Here is a 20,553-nt window from a genome sequence, read left to right on the forward strand (position 1 = left end):
AACATGTATTGACAAACAATGAAATTACCACTCATCTTTGCATTCTGGTGTACCAGCTCTTTTTTACTTTAATTTGATTAGCAAAATATAGATATTCCCCAGAAACAGAATAATGACCTGGAAGAATACGACCCTTGAAATCTTTTAAGAATCCAACAGGATGAGAGATTGGGGGCTATATCTTAAAACTATGTGCATTATTGTTTGCCAAATCAAGTGAATGAAATGTTTACTGCTAGAGTGTTATTTTTAAGTTGACAAAGGCATTTTTGCTGACTTGCTCATTGGTCATATGCATGCAATTTAAAATGGAATTTCAAAATACTTTTATTACCTGTACCCATGAAGAGACTAACCAGGGTCTCAAGACTGTTAAACGAATTCTGACTTTCGGTTCACGTTAATAACAGAATTGTTAGTCTTGTCAAACATGTGGCTTTCTGTTTTAATAAGATTAAGGCCATAGGGTTCAAGCTTCTTTAGCTTAAATCTCTTGCACCTAACATTTCTTTGCTCTCCCAGCCAGATCAGGGTTTCTCAACCTTGGCACTATAGACATCCTGGGCTGGATGACTCTTTGGTGTAGGGCCTGCCCTGGGCATTATAGGATGTTTAGCAGCACCCCTGGCCTCTACCCACTACGTGCCACAGCACCACCCAATCCCAGCTGTGACTTGTCAAACACTGCCAAATGTCCTATGTAGGGCACAAGCGTCCCCCACTGAGAACCAGTGAAGTAGAGGAAGAACCATTCTCCTTCCTCTACTTGAGTTCTAGGGTCCATACCCACCACCACTCCATTTTACTTTAGTCAGTCTCTCTCTCTCTGGGTCTCTCTCCCCATCTGCAATCTGTGATTTCTCTCTTTGACAAACTAACATCTCAATTCTCCCCATTAAAAAAAGGTAAACATACAAATCAGCCAACCTCAAGTAAATTCTACAGCTCACGTAGCTACCGTCCTCTTGTCTTCTTTCACTAGGAATTTTTAGGAAGACTAACCTTCATTAGCACTTAAACTGAGTTGTTAAAAATAATCTATGCCAGTGATATACTTTTCCTTTATTTTTTTTAAGCTACAAACCCCACCAAGCACACATATATCTTTATTCTCTTTATTTTACAATGGTATGTTTATGACCATGAAATGGAGGGCCATATATTTAGTGTAGCAAGCTTCATGAAAGACCACCTGATCCCAAGATATTTCACAATCAGTTTACATACTGATGTATGGGCACCATCCATCAAGCATCCTGTTGATGTAAGCTATCTTTATGTCTTACAATTTCAATATATTTGGTTCTTATTAAAATAAAAATGATTAGCATTTTCTACCTTGTATCCTCTTATAAGACTAAAAAACAGGTATAAAAGAAAATTTAACACCTTATAGCAATGAATTCTTCTGTGACTTTTCTTGCTGTTGACTTTGGTCCACGTGCAGATTGTATCTCATGAATGAGATCCTATCAGAATCAAAGCATTGTGATACACTGTGTTCTGGCCTTAGCCTTCAATATGCTTTATGGATATATGCAACAGGACTTTAGAAATGGCCTTTGAAACAAGCTTTTCTTATGATTATAAGAGACGCTCAGAAGGCTGAAAGGAAATTTCAGACTTATTTTTAAAAGTACGGTTTGGCTAGCTTACTTTCCTGGGACTTATTATCTTACTGGACAACAAATTCCATTTTGGGAGTTCTTTGAATGTTCTGAAACAGTGTTTCTCAACCTTTTTTTTTAAATAAACTATGGCCTCCAGTAGGATTTTTCACTCCATTTGCTCAGTACTCCAATTAACCCAAGTCTTGCTGAGCTTTAATTCTGGTAGTCCATGTTTTATAAAGAAAAAGACCATGTTTTCAATATGCTATTTCTAACTACCTATCCTACACTCCCACTCCCTATACCTTCCTTGTGGCAAACCCTTTAAATATTTATATTTAACAAGATTTATCTTGTTCCCACTAAAGTTTTTCTTCCATGATCAAACTCCTCAGTTTATTTAGCTCTGGAGTCCCTGTTGCACAAATTCCTTATCATTGTGGTCATTTGTTTGTTAATATACCTTTTAAAATATGGCACCCAGATCCAAATGCATTATTTCATATGCACATTGAATTAAGGGACTATTTCAGTTTTTATTCTGTACACTGGGCCTTGGTGTTTGGCAACACAGAATGTCCTCAATAAATAGCTGTATATATGATTTTAACTTAGCTTCTCAATCAGGCAGGATTCTGAGTAAAAAAAAAATAGGTTTTTCTGTTACGACTACAGGAGTCTTTCCTTTCTACACAGAGATCCCTCCTCCATAGTGGTTAAAGTGGTTGGCCAGAGAGGAGGCTCATTCTTTCTAAAAGACACCCAAAGGGGGAAATTCTTGGCAAAGATCCTGAGAGTAGAAGCCCCTTGCAGTGACCAGGGATAGAGGACAATTGACCACATCAGAAATGTATAAGACAGTTAATGCAAGTGATAGAATTTCACAAACCTTTAGAGTTCACAAAAAAGTTATCCAGGGCTTATGAGCTAATGCAGACTAACTGGTGCCTTCTGTTTCTGCTCTGCCATTATCTATCAGTAATAAATGGTTTAATCCTAAAAATATATTATGTGGTTTTCATTCTTGGCTCTAGATTACTCATGGAGAAGACAAAATATAACCTTTAATTTGGTTTGACAAGACATCCTACATAATAAATAAATAAATTGCTACTAGTAAAATTGCACTCAAAGAATACATTTTTGGCTCCCAAACAATCACATTCCAATTTCACTAAAAAAAAAAAAAAATCTGCTTAAGCCAATATATGATGTACTTCCAGAAATATGGATCAATCATACCATACCTGAACATTTGGTAGAACTCAGTTTTATGTTACCCTGTGCTTTATACCTGAACACACACACACACACACACACACACACACACACACATCCCTTTTTCATTCTGATTAACATATCACAGAAAACAAAACAATAAAAGAAAATCTATTAGGTAATTGATGTATATCATGTAGTATAGGATTTTTCTCCTCTTGGCCTTCGTTCAGTCTCTTCAGACAAAATCCACGTTCTTACTTCTTTTGGCAAGTTGTTCTACATTCTGAAATTATTCCATCAGATGGCCTATTCTCCTTTACTTTTATCCTCTGATTTTACTTTTCTCAGTAACTACTGTAGAGTCATATAGCATACTGGTTTGAACAGTTGGGAATGGAGATTCTAGGTGAACAACGGGATGCTTAATTTCTCTACATCAATACTTAGAGAAATCTTTCTTGGCTACTTCAATAATTCAGAGAAGTTACAGAAAAATGTCCTTGAGAAATTATTTTCAAAAGGCTCTAAAGGCAAGTGAGATAATTGCTGTAAAAAGGTTTTGAACCATCTGAAAGGCATTTTTGATAAGTTCATTATTGTGTTTATCATTCCTCATGGACATAGAACAATGAATTCCCTCATATTTGTAGAGTGGGTACAAAAGCTCAGCTAATATGGGGGTACTTCAAAGACGTCCGCCCTACACATTCTCATATGGCACTGCATGTATTACTTTGATGTAAGAGACTAAAAAACATGCTTAACACAGCTGCCTTCAGCTGCAAGCCAACATTACATGGATTTATTTATTTTTTATTGCTGCATAAATTACCATTTCATAGGGCTGGGCTGTTCAATTGTCATCACAAATTTTATAAGCACATTTTTGAAAAACGAGGAAGGAACTTTCTCTGAAATACTACATAAGGCATTAACAGAGTCATACAAACGAATGGTGGTCTGGATAGTTCCATGCTTAAACAATTTAATGGTTCAAAAATAGTTCTAAAAATCACCTGAACAACAATGTGCACTCACTCGTAAACATAAGGCTTCAGAATAAATTGGTAGATGCATAATAATGTATAATAAGCATGGCTGGCATAAGAAAAAAGATGGTACAACAAAGAAAAGGTAGTATTTGTACTTATATATAGTATCATTAAGAACATATACTAGGGACTTCCCTGGTGGCGCAGTGGTTAAGAATCTGTCTGCTAGTGCAGGGGACATGGGTTCAATCTCTTGTCCGGGAGGATCCCACATGCCACGGAGCAACTAAGCCCGCAATCCACAACTACTGAAGCCCGCACACCTAGAGCCTGTGCTCCGCAACAAGAGAAGCCACCGCAATGAGAAGCCCACGCACCTCAACGAAGTGTAGCCCCCACCCACCGCAACTAGAGAAAGCCCACGCGCATCAACGAAGACCCAATGCAGCCAATAAATAAATTAAAAAAACCCCAAAAAACAAAGAACATATACTAAAGTACATATATCAAAATACTTCTATGGGGTACTACCCCAAATTTCTACATGTTTTCATAGGAATAGAAACTTCCCAACTTTCCAATTGACAAATATTATCAATTAGTACTAGAATAAAACATGGAGAATGAATTGCTCTTAAACACCACTGGCCTGAGCACTCATCTCTGAATTCTGATAAAGTGTTCTGGATTCTAGAAAGGATGAAATGTCCACAGAACAAAAGCCTCGATTATCTATGAGGCATTTTAGTGCAGGATATGTTCAGATATGAAATATATTTCATATATTCTCAGGCAAACTCTTTAGTTTCTATGTAGCAATCTCCTAATAGTAGCAGATTCAGAAACATACAGGAATAGCCAGGGCTATTCAGTTGCCTTTTCAGTAAAACTTGAAGGTATTTGCAGCTCTACTTACTGAGCTCTCTAAAGAATTTATTAGCTCACATAAATTTACTAAACAAGGAGATGAGAGAGCCTTGATTAACCAACTACAAAGCTATATTCAGAACTCTTTGTTCTTGTAACATTTTCATTCTTTCAACAAGGATCTATTTGAATGCCTATGTATTGGGCACTACTCTAGGTGTTTCATGTACATCTTTGTACATCATGAACAACATGTACAAGAGACATAAGGGATAGGTCACTGAACAAAAGAGATAAAACCTCCACCTCTATGGAGGTGATATTCTAGTGGGAGAAACAGACAATAATATAATAAGCAAGCAGATAATATTGTATGTAAGAAGGTAGTAAGTGTTGTGGGAAAAAAAGGAAGAGAAGAGCAGTCTAAGAAAGGACTGAAAGTGTACGGGTGGATTGATCAGGTAGACCTCACCAAAAAGCCCAGCTCTGAGCAAAGCTGGAAGGAGTCTAGAACATTAGTTGAGTGGTACTGGGGGACAGCATTCTACAGAGTGGGGAGCAATTGGTCCAGAGGTGGGAATACACATGGCATGTCTGAGGTTTTGTTAAGAGAACAGGATTCCAATAAAAATGTATTGAAGGTAAAAATCTCCCTATTTTATTTCTAGAAATACCATAATATCCAACTTCTGTAAATTATGAACATAGGTCTTTATGCATGGAGAACCATCTAGAATGAAGCTCATTAACATCTTATAGGAGGTTATTTCTGGGTAGTGGATCTTGGGTGGTTTTTACCAATTTCTTTCCATTTCTTTATGTTGTTTTAAACTAATGATCATATTAGATTTACAGAAACAGGATTATTTAACAACTAATGCAGGGACTTCCCTGGTGGTCCAGTGGTTAAAACTCCTGCTTCCACTGCAGGGGGCACGGGTTCAATCCCTGGTCGCGGAACTAAGATCCTGCAAGCCATGTGGAGAGGCCAAAAAAAAAAAAAACAAAAAAAAAGAAAGAAAAACAAAACAACTATTGCAAAGCATAAACTTCTATTTATGTTTATTTACAAATGACTAAAAGGGCATATTGTATTTGTCCAGAAAGTACAATGCGAAAAACATTATACTTGGCTTTGTAATATCCTCTCATGTACCTTCACTAGTATTTACACCTGCACATGCATAAATAAACATCTGTACACATTTTTTCCTCCTTTAGGTGAAGATGAGAAAATAACATGGACTTTAGAATCAGGCATACCTGGTTTAAACCCCAATTCCAACCAAACTGCACAATGTTGGACAAGTTATTGAAATATTCTGACTTTTCCACTTGGAAAGTAGGGATTCAAACATTCATTAAATCTGTTTTAAATGACAGTTATGTATTATTGAGGGTGCTGGGATTACTACTGGGAATGACTGGGGAGACAGAACACACAGACGAGGAGCTAAGGCAACATGCCAAATGCTGTGACAGGTAAGGGTACCACAGAAGTCTGGATGGAGGAAGGAGGGTTTGACTATTCCTAAATCATTTAAGGAAGGCTTCACTGAAGAGGTAACATTCAAGCTTAGTCCTAAGGATTAAGTAGGAGTAGGCCAGGAGGGTAGGGGCAGAGTTAGTGTTGGGGCAGCAGAGGCAGCGTGGTTAAACGTAAGGAGGTGTGAAAGGACTAGGGTCAGGTGTCAAAAAACTACAAGCACCACACATCAGCACAGTGTGCTTGTGAGGCTCACCAAAGAAATGCACGAGACAGCGCTCCGACATGGTACCCATGCAAACACGAGAGGTCAATTGTTTCCCAAACCTGGGGGTCCCTTCTGCCTCCTCCCTCACCCTTATACCTCCTTAGCAAGCCCACTATCTTTTTGGTCTCACTATTCTCCAAAGTTCATGCCTTCATTATGCTTCATTTGGCTGGAAGGGTTGCAACTGTCCAGCAAACATAGTATGTACTTCACCAGTGTCAAATGCTTTCAGCTGCCTGACTCTAGCCTAGCTAGAGACCTTGGAAATGTCACTTACTCTCCCATGTCACTTGTAACTAGTAATGCAGAAAGAGTAACAATGATCACTTACCAAGTACCAGGTAGGGTGCCAAGCCCTACAAATACATTGTCTTATTTGAGTCTTACAACAATCTTAAGAGAATGGTACTGCTACAGGCCCCCAACCCCTTATCCATAATTTTGAGATCTAAAAAGCACTGAAAGCCAGTAGCTTTTCCTTAGTTTGTAACAAATTCATTTGGATAAAACCTGAATTGAATGCATATAAGGCTATGTATCATTTTTATTCCACTTATAAACTCCCATACTGACTGCTGTGAAAACACAAATGTGTTGGTGAGGCACTGCCTGAGACCTTGTTGGGGAAGTTATCTAACACATCTAATTACTATACAATATAATCTTTCTGAAAAATTCTGAATTTCAAAATATCTGATGTAAGAATTTCATCTCTTATCATGGATGAGCAAGCTGAGACACAGAGAGGTTAAGTAACTTGTCCAAAGTCACACAGCTAATATTTAGTAGACCCAGGTCTCAAACTCAGGCAATTTGTCTCTAGCTCCTAGACTCTTAACCTTTTAGTTAAACTTGCTCTGAGTGTCCACTAAATTCCAAAGGTTTCCAAAGACAGCTATAAGGTACTGTAAGTCTCACTTTATTATCCTTACTGCTTCATCTGAAGTAGGCTTCTCGTCATTTCTAAGACATATTCTCTGCTTTCCAATTTCTAAGTAATCTTTGCTCAGAATTCCCTTTCCTCCAATGCTGCTACTTCCTTCCCATCCCTCCATCCCTTCAGGTTCAACTTCAATGCCAAGTTCTTCAAGATAATGTTCTGGTTTCCCTCAACCACAAATGAGTTAACTATTTCACCATTTATAGTACTCTGTATTTCTTTTTTTTTCAGCCTCTAGACAAATTCAACCTTATATAATAGCTATCTGTGAGCCTGTCTCCCAACTAAATTGTACCCTCTTTCAGGGCTGGCATGAACCATGTCCCATTCACCTTTATGTCCCCATAGCACTAGACCAGTGCTATGGATATCATCATTATTCCATAAATGTTGGCTGCAAGAATAAAAAGCTAACAATATTTTAATTAATGAGTTTTGTATTGATGTATATAGGTGATGTTTTAACACACACAATGACAGACTTAATCTTTCCCTTTTTAAAACATTACCATCTTCAAGTGGAATTTCCGGAAGAATTTCCTCTTGTTTCTCATGAGATTGAACTAACAAACAAAACAAAACAAAAAACAGGGAGAGAAAAATAAACCATTTCTACTTATGAACATCTAGACTCTAATGCTGGCTCATCACCTTGAACTTTAGTTCCCACAAAGAAATTATCCTATTAGAAAAGTGAACATGATATAACATCTTTAGCATCTTTCCATTCTGATGAATTTGGTTGGTAGAGGGAATTACTGAAGAGAGAATTTCAAATTTAAATTTTATTCTGAGTATGCAAATTCTAAATGCTTTACTATTAAGAATTTATTTCTAATATTTTCCAGAGGTATGGCCTAAAAATGTGTTTTCTTTTGAAATGTCTATTTCTTATTTTATGTAAAGGATGGCTGCAGGTGGAATTATGAGTGGCTTCAAAATGGAATATTTTAAAGAGGACCAGCTGACATAGTTTGCACGTGGAAAATTTGGCCTATTTCCATTTTTCTTGCATTTTTTTCTTTTAGGTTAATAATGTATATAAGCATATTATGTGCTCTGAACTGGCTTTCTAGCAATGGTAATGGATTCCTCTTATTCCATCCACATTTGTAAACGACTGGCTAGGATTAGGCCATCAAACAAAGTAAGTTAACTGTTCCATAAAGAAACCCACCCAACAGTTCTGATCTCAGCAGTCTCATGCTCCATTCAAAAGATTTCATTCTATTATTTTTCTGATAAAATTTGGAAGTTAAATGAGCTTAGTTAAACTATACCATTTGTGACATACATTTTAGGGCCTCTATGCTAAAATCAACTATTTTTTTTTGTTGTTGAAATGTATTTCATGGAAACACCAAAAATGAATTTTATTCCTTTTAAAGGCAAAATTCCATGAAAACAAATTATTTAGGTATATTTACTATCTTACTTAGCATCTCTCATATTTGATCCATCTACGTCCTCTCTGACTCCACTTCTACTGCCTATAGGCTCTCATCATATCATGCTGAGCCACTGGAATATACCTTTAATTTGCTTCCCCTGCCTTGGATCTCTCTACCCTCTAAGTTGTCCTCCACTTAGATGCTAGAATGACTTTTCTAAAATGTGAAGCCATTAATGTTATTTTCTGGTTTAAATCTCTTCCCTGGCTTCCCATTGTCTCTGGGATGGTCAGCTGCATTGTGTGACATACCTTCTTTCCATGCTATGCTGCCTACTGCTCCTCTAGCCCTATGCTCCTTATTATGAAACCGTGTACAGTTCATGCCAGGTTGCTTCATCCCTCCATGCCAGTGCCCATGCTGTTCTCTCTATCCAGAAAACAAGAAACAGCAGCAAATCTCAACATTTAACTACCTCTCTTGACATTTGTTGACTGGGGTTGGTTGGTGTGGAGCTTCTGGTAAACATTTCATCTCAACTCAAGAGGTCCAATCTCTGGCTTCCCTGGATTCAGGTCATCATCATCGTGGCAACTTCTGTTGGTCCCTACCTCATATGAAACCTCATCAAGATAACTTTCATTAGCGCTCGTAAGCCAGACATTTAATTAGAAATGACTTTCAGGAGAAGCCCACTAGAAGTAACAGATGCTATATACACTGCTCTTATCTAAAACTAACTGAGGTTTTAGTATTTAGCACAAGTAATTCTGAACTGCTCTACAGTAACAAATCACACTATCATAAAAATACTCAATTTTTTCATTCATTTAACAAGGTTTCACAATGTAGCTAGGCTTCTTTATCATTATTTGGGAAAAAATTTCAGCAAAATTTTCCTATGGAAAATGTTAGCCAACAAAGAGGCATGTTTTACAGCAGAAAAAAATTGTCAAATTATGAATGAAGTTTCTCAAAAATGTGCAGAGTGTCTTTAATTTATGCTGTATATACCAAATAATAAGGGCCAATCTTTTGAAAGAAATGATTTTTCTAAGTATATATTTATTTTTATTATTACCATCTAAACCTTATGAACTTTAAGCTTACAAGTCCAGTCTCCTAAAATGGGAAGATTTCAAATGTGCTTTATGCAAAATATAGCTTCCTATGAAAGTGTTCATTTTGACTACTTTGTGATGTTTTATATCAAGGATAAACCACCAGTTGACGTTCAGAATGAAGATGTCTAGAGCTACAAAGGAACACCTGACATCATGAGATGCAATGTGGCTTCCTCTCCTTTCCATTCTACCATGTTTAGCAAAAATAAAACCGATACGCATATTTCAAAAGCAAATAATTTTAAAGTCCTTTCAAGTCCCAGTCATCCACAGTTTAATTTAATATGATTCTCAATGACTTGGCTTTACTGAAATGCTAATTTACTTTAAAAAAAAGCACTTTCCTTAATTTCTTCATCCTGGAAATATTATTTTTCCATTTTAAAAAGCCCAACCCCAAAACTATAACCCTTCAAATTAAATACTATTCCTTAGGGACTTTTCTTCTACAGCAAAGATTTTGACTATCACTTAATAAGCACACCCAATGCCTCAACCGTGAGCACCAAGACCTGTGACCTGGGCAGGGAATGCCTACTAGTAAGGGAACATGTCTTAAGCTACTTAATTTTCCAGGCCTTGCTGCTCAGTGCCTCTGGCAACTAGTGAGTGTTCAGTGAGAATATGTTCAATGAAGAATGAATGGAAATGTCCACAGTAGCAAGTGGAGGTAGTGAAATGAATCAGATTGTTGATACATAAAATATCTTAAATTTACTCAGAAAAAAAAAAAAGGAACGGACCAAAACAACCCTGCTCCCGACAATTATGTTACAGGCGTTTGGCCTTTACTTTCCAACCCCTAAAGCACTTTTAAAAATATTTAATGTATTAAGTCTCATTGCATCCTAAAGGGTAATAAACACAATTATCACTTAATCTACAAGTGGAAAAATGGAAGTATAGCTAGAAAAAAAGAGAGCAATCGAGAGACACACACAGAGAGACATACATCTTATAGGAAAAGAAATAAAATTTCACAATGACTTCAGACTTCCACTCTAACATTCTAACTACCAGTACAGTTCATGGTTCAAGGTTTGAATCCCACACTGGAACGCTGGAACTAGTCTGCCTAGGTTTGAATCCTGGGTTTGCTTTTATTAACTGTGTTATCTCACATATACCATGTGTCTGTTTCCCTCATCTGATTAATAGGGGTGATAACAGTACCTACTTCATAGGATTAATATAAGGATTAAATTAAATAATATATATGTAAAATGCTTAGAAAATTATGTGACTCATTGTAAGTTCTATTTAAGGGTTTGCTAATAAATATTATTATTCTTTCCATTAAAATCAGTGGAAATTAAATTTATTTTTGGGGGCAGGCATATTTTGGCAGTGGAATTATTTCTTGAAAACCAAATATTATGCAGAACTCCAATAAATAAACAGACAAAAGCAGTTCTGACTTAAAAAATTATCTCATACATTTAAATGTATGATGTAGTTTTAAGTTAATTGTGTTCACAATGAGGCTGTTTTGGTATAAAAATTTATAATTTGTAAGATGATAGTTACATACTTCAATTATCCTAAACCTCCATCTTACTTATTTCTGTATTTCATTTTTGTTGCACAGTGTCAAGAAAAGTTTGATTTAAGTAGTTTCAAAGTTTTTTTTTTTTAATCCTTCAATGAAATTGATCCAAAGGCTTGAAACAGGAATAACAAGAATTTTTTTCCAAGTAGAATTATTAGAAATATTTAAACTGCTTACACTCCTTATAATAAATCAAGAAAAGAACAATATGGGCTAATAACATAAAGTCATGATGCATCATGCTAGCCATTCACTTGTTCCTGCATAACTAACTGGTGTACAGTGAACACAGGTGTCATTGACACTGCCTGGCATTTAACTGACTACTGTGTATATGTGCCTGCAATAGTTAGCCCTGCCTTTGCAATTTTACATGTGTAGACAGGAACAGGGCTGAATTTGGATATGCAAAGCCACACCCTCCCTAATCAATGCCATGGGTACCAGACGTTCAAAGATAGTGTGAAGTGGTGGCAGAAGATTTCATGAGGTCTGAAAAAAAAAAAAGTTAACAGAGCAACATAGTTATTTAAGTTGATAGTTCTCCAATGTGACTTTGGTATATAAGACATTTTAGTGTAATTTATTTTATTACAATTTTTAGACAGTTAAAATATTTATAAAATAAAATTTCAATCACATGTTTGTGGAACTCCGGAAGCATATCTGTAGAATAATTTAAAAACCACTGGACTAGGATTCTAATTCCACCTAGCATACAGACAGCTGAAAAACATCACACTCACCCTAAAAAGAAGAAAAAGTAGAATAAAACATAAAAACATAACTTTACTTGAGTCCAGAGAGCTCAGGTAACAGGGTAAACAGCCAGCCTGAAATCCAAGAAGGGACAGGTTCTTCCAAGGCAATTTGGAACCTGTAGACTGGCTCACTTGTGGCAGAACACAGAGCAAGAGACACCCACCAGGCACTATAAGCAGTTAAGAAGTCAGCTAAATATTTAAGAAATTGCTAAAGGACAAGTATAGGCTAGAGTGAGAGTACAGGACTCTTGGGAGCTGCAATCACAAGGGCGTTCAAACACACTCTCCACCAGGTGCTCATGAGAAAGATGGGGGAAGGGTGGGAAACCAGAGAAAATTTCTGAACAGGAGAGAAGACAGAAGAAAATGGTCAGATTTTTCCTCCAAATAATTAAAGGCATAAAACAACAGGTCCAAGAAAGCCAGAGAACCCTGAGTAGGATAAACAACAACAATTACAAAATCATATATTCAAACTACTGAAAATTAAAAATAAAGAAGAGATCTTGAAGGCAGCCAGAAAAAGAAAAGACTATATATGGAGAGGAACAAACATAAGGATTGCACCAAACTTCTTGTCACAAACTATGCAAGCCAGAAGACAATCAAGTGACATCTTTAAAGTGCTGAAAGAAAATCACTGGGCTAAGACTGTTCTCGGAGGCAAGCTTAGGTCCAGCAAGGGTCCTACTAGTAATCTGGCTGCAGTTCCCTTGAGGAGTTACTTTTCCCAAGTTCATGGTGTCTATATATTTGTCTTGGACATGGCTTAATAATTTACCTAAAACATCCAATAAACAGACAACACCACATTACCATCTAATTCTATTCTATATATATGATTTCTGTATGATTGTTGTTTAGTTATAAGCAGAAATGAGTAGGTCACAGTATCTTTTTACTCTCCTCAAACAGACTAACAACAGCACAAACTTATATAGCCTCACTATGTTCTACTTTCTAAGTACTTTATACTTATTAAAAGAGACACTGTATTACTTTTTGCATACCAGCCCAAAGAAAATATGCACTAATGTATGCTGTTGATTTTTCTAACCTTTCTTTCTACAACTCACTGCATATTTGACTTCCACATCTGAGCAAGAATGTTACTTTTGGAATGACTCTGATACTCAAGATTGCTGAAATGTCTCTTTCCCTAGATTATACTATTCAAAATAGAACTTTCTTCCTCCTCCATGCCTCCTGGTATTGCAATCACTTTCTATCTGCTTACTCTATTTTTTTTTTTCATAGCGCTTATTACTACATGACATATAACATTTTAAATATATTTGCCTGTTCATTGGCAGTCTCCTGTGCTAGAATGTACAACAGTAGGGACTTTGTTTCTCTTGGTCACTCATTGCTGTATCTCCAGCACTTAGAATAGTTCCTGGAACTAGATGGAATTCATTATGTATTTGTTGAATAGATGTGCAAATGAAGGGAGAATACATGAACAAATAAGCAAAATCCCTTTTGCCTAAGGAATCTGGTAAACTTGGGGTGGGGAAGAGCAGAAGTAGGTAGAAGTTGAATCCCTGCTATGTGAAAGGGGCTTCACTGGCTTCATCTTAGATGTCCAGCACAGTCCTTGGGAGTATTAGCAGACACTCAATAATATTAATTGTAGTTACTGATTGCTGTTCTTATCTCATGAACTCATCTTAACAAAGCTGTGAGTGTGCTACCATTTTCTGGTTTTGCAAATTCAAAAAAGTCCAACAACACGTCCATGTTACAGGGTTAGGAAGTGGCAGTGCTAAATCCACCCAGGTGTGGCAGGCACCAGAGCCCATACCCAGAAGTGGGAAAGACAACACTGAAATGTTCATTGTCCATTTCCTTGAAGCTCACTTCATGCGCTCATTACTTTGTCTTGCTTCCTGAGGGGCTAAACTGTGATCTTTTGTTGAATAAAATTGAATGAATTTTTATTATATGTCATAAAATAATAGGCTCTTTCCTCCAAATTTGGGGTTTTATTCTTGTTTCTAACTTGTTTGACCTGACACTGATAACTTTAAAGTCAACAAGGTAAAAAAATGGACTTTACTAAAGTTACCAAAAATATTCAGTTTAATAAAGCCCTCTAAAAACTGCAGGTCCACAGCATAATAAATCAACCTGCGCTTGAAAGTGCAAACTGTATATACTGGCACCTGATTCAGCTAAGATAAAAACGACAAGTCCTTCAGTGATAAATTGTCCTCTCCATATTATCCAATGGAAATATTCATATTGTCCAATACCTACAAGCAATTAGAAGGACTGAGTTTAACTTTCAAATTAAAAGGTCATTAAGATGGAGCACAGTCCCCCAATCTGTCTCTGAAAAATATTCACAGAACCTTCTTGGTCTTAAAGCTTGGGAGGAATATAGTACGTTTTCAGATTCCTTTTGTCACAGAGCAATTCAGCCAGCTATTGGAACTATATGTAGACTACAAGAAACTGTGGGATAAAATAAAATGAGAAACTAACTATGCAGGATCTCTTAAAAGTTATTTAACAATTATACATCATCAGTCAAGGAGAGCTAAACTTTGAGCTAATCTGCTCCCTACCTCCACCCCAGACCACAAAACCAGGCCTAAGAAAAGAGGTATTGAACATCGGACAGGATACCTGCATCCCAAATCTCTGTCTCCGTCACTGCTACCAAAACTGGGAAAGATGTATATTTAAAAAGAGGTTTAAGTATAAGTCCATTCATCTCTCATCAAGTGTGTAGTGTGTTCATTATCTCCCTTACCATGGTGGGGTTTTGCTTTTCAGTCTATTAGTTACCTACAGGATGCGAGTATGAATTCTATAAGGCCTGAGAGGAGATTCTGATAAGTCCCATATAATAAAGCAGATATTAGATGTCTACCAAGATCTGGCAATACAATTTAAAATGTCAAAATGAGCAAGACAAAAAAGAAGAATTTACATATGTATTTGTACTTATATATTTTAGATTTGTTTTTATGAATATATTATGGTTTAATATTTAGAAGGAGACTGAATTAGTAAGCATATTGAAATGGGATTTGCAGAATTAAGGCATTAAAGCAGACTAGTTTTTGAAATGTATAACTTTGCACACACATAAAAATGAGTGTCTACCCACTGACCTCTTATTAAAAAGGAATTCTCAAACGAGTATTTAAAATTTATTAACACACCCACTAATTCCTATAGAGACCACAGGAAGAGAGAGAGAGAGAGAACATTTTTATTTCTCTCCTTTATGCTGTGTCTACATAATGCTCCTAAATTCTCATGAAATTCATTGAGTCCTAACACAGATCTCAAAATCCAAACTTCAGCTTTATCTTTCGGGTGGCCTCGTTTTGCCCTTCAACTTTCTTAATAATTGTCATTCCATCCACTACTCCTATAGTTCTGCACCTAATTTTGTGACTAGATAAAAGGGAAGCGTTTAGTGGTCTCTGCCCCAAATTCTTTGGCCTGTTTCTGGCGCTCAGCTTTTATTGCCAAAGGCATGAAGATCAAAAGATGCTCTTTGCTGAAGTGTTTACTGCCTTGTAACATACCCTCTCACAACAAAGGAGTTCTTTATTTACATCTAACATGAAATAGTAAGTTCCAAAGTAAAAGGCCTGCATCAGACAGATGCAAGTGATAGAATTTTCTTGCCCCACACTCAAGAAAATTCACATAATTAACATTAACATCTAAATGTCCTCCAGAGCAAAAAATACCTCTTAGGGAGGGGGTGCACCTCTGGCTTTCTTATGGATTTCCTTGGCTTCACCCATACCTTCAATCTTCCCCAACAGGGTGGTGACATGGGCTCATTTCACTAGCACAGAAACGACTCACGACTGCCCTGGAAACATGAACCATTATTTACACTGGAAAGAATGACTGGGAGCCGCTGTGCCCAGCAGCAGACAGCACTAGAGGCAGAAAATGGGGTTGTGTCTCCAATCTGTTATTACTGTCATAACTAATGGAGAGGAATAAAATGGATTACCAGTGCTAAATCAAACTGGGAGGTTTCTGATGCTGCTGCAGGACATTGGCTTCTCACAGTTTATGGTATCATCAGGCTTCTTGATGAATTTACAGTCTGGTAATCCTGCCTTGGCATTAGTTTTCCACACGCAAATCCCTGGAATATAAGTCAACTCAGCAAATGAACAGGACTAGGGAACTCCATTGGGTCAAGTTTATTTCAACCTCAGGGAAAGCTAAGACTGGTTGTCTTTCTATTCCTTACCACATTTTTTAAGCTAATTAAAAGACTTGTCTGAATGACATCTTTTCCCATGCTTTGCATATTCATTGATGCTTATTATGTCTCTGCAATATTATCCTGTTCCTGTCAGAACCAGGTCCCTTCTCATTAATAACATTTGCACTGATTCACTTACTGCTTAGCTGGACTGTATTATCTATATTTTACCATTTTACCCATTTGTCCACTATATTCCTTGTTGGTGTGCTAGTTATATGCCTAATTCACAGTTTCCATCTAGTCTACATACACCTAGGCCAGGAACTAGGTCTACATAATTAAACTTGTACAAGACCTACCAAAAGAGTATACAGGTGGCTTTTTAGGATGACCAAAATTCAGTGACCCCAATCATTCATTCATTCATGCTAGTGTAAAAAAGGAAACAGTGTTGCTCATCATCCAGATTATGAAGGGTTGAATCTCAACCCACTGCGCCCTGAGGGAAATTCAGGTTGGAAAAAAACAGATTGAGGCATTCTGTGCTATGGTAAAAGGCCCTTAGATAGTTAAGATGCATATCTTAGGGGGAATTTCAATGACCCAAGATTCTTGCATTTTCCCATAGAAAAGTACACAGAAAAGTACTAAAATCATTAACTTCAGATATCTGTTCTTTGTGATTAGCAGTAAACTGTCTCCTCCCCTACGTTTTGGGAGGAGTTCCTTAGAGCTATCTGAGAGGCTGTTTCTCAGGCTACAGTCCTCAGGAAAAACCTGAATAAAACTTAAACTCACAACTTTCATGTTGTATGTTTTTCTTTCAGTGGACACTAGGAAGCTACTCTACCCTCTCTTACGGGAATGATGCTGCAGGGAGAGGGCTGCTCTCAGCAGTTGGAGAGTTACTGGGTGTCCTAGACCCTACCCCAGACCTTTCAATGATTCCACAGGTAAGGCGCTGGTGAAGGCACCTAGCCCAAAGCTACAGCCTACTCAGGTTCCTGTCCCCACACGCTGGTACTAACTTAGATCAAGGAGTGGCCACAGGATAGACACTGACGGGGGAAGTGGCAATTTTGGAAGTGAGTCTCAGAGAGATCAGGGGATGTAACATATTTTCATCTGCATCTTCTGTGAGACCTGGTTCCTGACTCCCAGACCTGTATTTCTACCTGGATTCTAGAGACATCTCGTACTCAACATACAGAAAAAGAGGATTCCTTACAAAGCAACTTCTTTTCTTGCATGGTGATCTTAGTTGCTGATTTCAGCAACCCATACTCTCTTACACACCAAAATCTGCCAGTTCTTGCCATTAAATATCTTGTGAATACACCCTTCCTCTTCAGTCACATAGCTAGGACCATTGCCAAGCCCTATTCCTTCACATGGATAATTATAGCAGCTTCCTAACTCATCTTCCTGCCTCTAGTCTTTCCCCCCTTAATTGCATCCTTACATTTATCTACAGTTGACCCTTGAACAACATGGGGGTTAGGGGAACTGACCCTCCCCATAGTCGAAAATTTGCATTTAACTGATAGTCGGCCCTTCATATTTGCATTTCCTCCATGTCCACATTTCTATGACTGTGGATTCAACCAACTGCAGATCATGTAGTACTGTAGCATTTACTACTGGAAAAAAAAAAATCCATGGATAAGTGGACTGGTGCAGTTCAAACCGTGTTGTTCAAGGGTCACCTGTATGATTTGTTCATGGCATTTTGCTGCTTAAAATCTTTCCAGTGGTTGGCTACAACATGGAGGATAATGTTTAAGTTCTTCAAAATGGTAAAAAGTCCTTCAAGACCCACCCCAGCTTCCGGCTTAACCTCTATCACTCTCTCTTACAAACTCTACCTCTCCCACTATCCTGACTGATGTCTCATATACAGAATGTCTTGTCATTTCCTGAATGAACTGTGTTCATTGCTCTTTCTCAAACTCTAGTGACCCTATACATAAAATGTCTGGAATTCCCTTCCTCGCTTGTCTATTAATAAACTCCTGCAAGGAAACCAGGGACACATTAGGTTTCAGTTAGGCAAGGAGATAGAGAAAGTATTCTGCCATTAAGAAGCCTGAGAGTGAAGGAGAACACAATATAAAGGGTGGGGAAGCACAGAGCATGCTGGTATGAGACTTTGTGAATGACCAGAAAACCATGTTTGTTTCCTTTATGGCATTTATCTCAGTTTATTATACACCTGAGAGGACTTCAGTCTCATACATCTCACACACTGTTAAGGCTTAAAGGGCAGTGGGGGAACAGTGGGCATTCCCTACTCAGAGATAGACTGCAAGCTCTGGGGCTAGACTGCCAAGGTCCAAAACTGGACTCTACTACTTATTTGATGACCTTGGGCAAGTCACTTATTATTCCTGTGGTTCTGCTAAATGTGTTTAGCTGCTAAATGGTAATCTACTTCAGAAGGTGGCTGTGAGAATGAATGAATTAATACATATACAATATGAGGTTGAACAGTATGAAATTACCATTTTTATAGGTCAAAATGCTCAAATAGGGCTTCCCTGGTGGTGCAGTGGTTGAGAGTCCACCTGCCGATGCAGGGGACACAGGATCGTGCCCCGGTCTGGGAAGATCCCACATGCCGCGGAACGGCTGGGCCCGTGAGCCGTGGCCGCTGGGCCTGCGCGTCCGGAGCCTGTGCTCCACAACGGGAGAGGCCACAACAGTGAGAGGCCTGCGTACCGCAAAAAAAAAAAAAAAAAAAAAAAAAAGTAATAAAAAAAAAAAAAAAAGCTCAAATATCAGCAAGTGCATATGGTTCAACCAAACATTTAAAACAATGCCTAATGAATAGTACATACCCAAAAAGTGTTATTGTTTCTTCTCATAGATGCTTCTAAACCATTCGTTGAGGTTTATATCACCCAATGGTGTTTTCTCATTGATGTCCTCTTACTAATCTCCAGGTTCCTTTAAAACAAGACTAGGCCACTTGGGTACAATTTTTAACACAACCCTTGTCCTATCACCATCCTGGATGACTTCAGTATCCATCTTGTTAACCTATCCAATTCTTCACCTTCTTCACCTCCAGGGTCACCCACATCAAGGTCATACCCTGGAATAAATCATCAAGTGGTGCTGCTTCCCATCCCATATCCAAAGATGATGACAATCTCCGATATTTCCAGTCCTCTCCTGCCTGTGCTTTAACTATCTCTCTTCTTTAGTCCCAGGAGAACCCTTGACCCCTCTCCTGGCCTCACTGCTTTACCCAGCTGGTATACCATGGTTCATATCACCCTAACACTCTCTCACCAATAGCTTCAACTACATTGGACCTCTGTCCTTTTGCTTCACTTGTTTAACAAAATCTCAATACAGGATCAATTCAAAAATATACTTTCTATATTTCATGACCCAGCTGTTTAAAACACAGTTGGAGAAAATCAGCTTTCAGACTGATGCCACTATAAATCTGCAGCCCTCAATCTCTGCACAATCTCTCACTCATCCTTGCTTAGCTTGCCTTTATTTTACTAAGCAACATTTCAAAATTCGTTATGCTCAAGACTCCAACCAAAGCCACCTCTCTCAGCAGATGACCTCATCTTCTACTTCAATGAGACAATTACACATACATTATCTCAGCATCCTCCCCTTCCTAGCTATCTCTGGACAAATTCTTACACTCTTTCTTCCTGTTCAGAAGATGATGCATCCCTACTCTGGTTCAAGGCTCTGCTCTCCACATATGGCCCCAATCTTCTTTCATCTCTCTGAGGATCCTGTTCTATCAATTATCCCCCCTTTTCCCTAAATATTCAACTTCTCACTGCCTATTTGCTTTTTCCCCTAAGCCCAGAAGCCAACTTAACTTTGGGCTTAATACGTTAATATTTTCCTCTTCTTGAACCTGGGTTGTCCTCTAGGAACTGTCCCCTTCCTTCTCTTTTAATCCAAGGGATTTGAAAGAGAGGTCTGTGCTCAGTATCTCAACTTTCTGACCCTTCCCATTTACCTTACAGCAAACCACAATCTGACTTTTGCCCTGGCCATTGCACTGAAAACTTCTTTCATGAGCCCACCAACGAAGTCCATAATGCCATCCCGATGGACAAGGATCCAATCTCTGTTTTCTCTGCTTTTTCTTTCCAGTCTCCCTCATTGGTT

The 20,553-nt window shown here is 37.9% G+C and overlaps 2 protein-coding genes across 5 annotated transcripts in view; one reads left to right on the forward strand and one right to left on the reverse strand.

The window, feature by feature from the left end:
* CMSS1 (cms1 ribosomal small subunit homolog) overlaps positions 1-20,553 on the reverse strand; it is a 382,810-nt gene that overhangs the window by 191,473 nt on the left and 170,784 nt on the right. The gene's annotated exons all lie outside the window — the stretch shown is intronic.
* LOC101284504 (filamin A-interacting protein 1-like) overlaps positions 1-20,553 on the forward strand; it is a 202,414-nt gene that overhangs the window by 121,230 nt on the left and 60,631 nt on the right. Inside the window, exon 2 of the mRNA XM_033433324.2 lies at positions 17,232-17,357. The gene's annotated coding sequence lies outside the window, so the exon portion shown is untranslated. The remainder of the gene's footprint in view (positions 1-17,231; positions 17,358-20,553) is intronic.

This window comes from Orcinus orca, chromosome 5, assembly GCF_937001465.1.
Source record: "Orcinus orca chromosome 5, mOrcOrc1.1, whole genome shotgun sequence".
Lineage (NCBI taxonomy): Eukaryota > Metazoa > Chordata > Mammalia > Artiodactyla > Delphinidae > Orcinus > Orcinus orca.